Source organism: Vombatus ursinus, unplaced genomic scaffold (genome assembly GCF_900497805.2).
Source record: "Vombatus ursinus unplaced genomic scaffold, bare-nosed wombat genome assembly UNPS02014821.1, whole genome shotgun sequence".
NCBI classification, from domain to species: Eukaryota; Metazoa; Chordata; class Mammalia; order Diprotodontia; family Vombatidae; genus Vombatus; species Vombatus ursinus.
The window spans coordinates 4,793,463-4,795,454 of record NW_020954599.1 but is presented as its reverse complement, the minus strand read 5'-3'; positions in this window follow the sequence as shown (position 1 = coordinate 4,795,454).

The following is a 1,992-nucleotide window of genomic DNA, read 5'->3' as shown; positions in this document are numbered from 1 at the left end:
CACTTAACCCTGATTGCTTCTTCCCCCCCCCCAAAAAAAAACAAGTTGAAATTATATAGGATGAGGACTTTTCTGGTTCCCCTCCCCCAACTAGTGCCTTCCCCTCTTAGGTTATCTTGTACTTTATTTATATGTCTTATATATACTTACATACTTGTGTGTTGTTATCCCTAATACTCAGCACAGTGCCTGGCACATAGTAGGTACTAAATAGAGGTTAATTGATTGATTAATTAATTAGATTTCTAATAAATATGCAAATTAGATTTCTAATAAATATGCAATAAATATCCAGATTAACCTGAAGTTTACCTTTACAAGAGCTATGAAAAAGGATTTATTAAATAATACCCACTTATTGGCATAGACAATATTTTAAGTGAAATATATAAATTATGTAAAAGGAAAAAAAATCTGTGTTCATTTACTTTATCAATGGGTCTTCATTCATGCAGATCATCTTTTTCTCTTCTTTAAAGCAGATTCTACAGGACTCTTCATTTGTAGCATTTTGCTAGCCATTAGAGTTATTGCATGTACTTAAAAGTAATAAAAATGAGCATATTTTAAAAATGATGCCATAAATCAGACTTTTCATTAATGTAAATGGGGATTTTTTACAATTGTTCCAGATCAGTGAAGTTTCACTATGTAGCAAAACTGGCTACAATAGGGATTTTTTGATTTCTATGCATACATTCAAGATCATGATATATTAGCCAGGAAAGTTAAGTATGTACTTAAGAATATCAATTGCCCTTGACCAAATTCACAGCTTCTGTTTCTCTCTTTCCACCTTCCTCTCTCCAAACTTTCCCCTGCTTCATTTCCTATAAAAGGAGATGCAAACTTAGTTACGGATCTTATACGTGCCATAATTGACCATTTTATTCTGGCATACATCTTTCATAAAAATCTCCAAACGTATTTATGCCAGTTTATCTAGGAGTATACCATTCTATACATGTTTTCTACCAGAGAAAGGACTTCTTTATACTTTAAAATTTTGATGTCCATGTTGTCTCTATCATATTGCAATGAGTATCCCTCAAAGTGTGACTATTTTCTTATGGTGACTCAAATAGTCATTCCTTGGTGATTGCTATCATTTGTGTGTTTTCATTCCCTTCCAATCATTCAAAACAAAGACTTTTTCAGTGTCTCCCAGATATGGCAAAATTCATTCATTCATTCACTCAATATGAAACCACTAAGCACCTACTATGTATTTAAACATAGAGGTTGATAGCCCCTCACCTGATTGCATTTGTTTATTCATTTATTTATCTATATATTTATTCTCTTTAAAAATTCTAGTTATATCTTTCATGTTTAATTTACAATCATTTTGGGGCAGCTAGGTGGTGCAGTGGATAGAGCACTGGCCCGGTAGCCAGGAGGACCTGAGTTCAGATCTGGCCTCAGACACATAACATTCACTAGCTGTGTGACTCTGGACGAGTCACTTAACCCCAATTGCCTCACAAAAAAAATATTAAAAAAATTGTGATCATTTCTGCGTATACCTTTCTCCCCTCACCCACTTCTCAGTGAACTTTCCTTTATAAAACCTGCAATCAGTTAAGCAAAAGTAACTAGAATATTAATTCATGTCTTACAGTATATCAAATATTCCATACACAGAGTTTCCCACTCTTCCAAGAAAGGGAGCAAGTTGAATTTCCTTATCTAATCTCTGGGACCAAGATTAGACATTATAATTACATAGCACAATCTGATGCTAAATCATAGAAAAGATCAGTAGATGGGTGTCGTAGGCTTATCTTTGGGGTTATGTACTTCACCTCGCTAAGTAGATATTCTGGGGGAGTCCCCACATCTCTGTGATTCCCACAGAGTAGCTCCTGAGCTATTCCCCGGGACTCTCTCTTTCTAGATGTCTGTGTGGGTTATCTTGTCAATCGTGGGGAAAGAAAGGAAGAGTGGAAGGGAGAGTTGGTGCGGATTTATCCAATCAGAACAGCTAAGCCC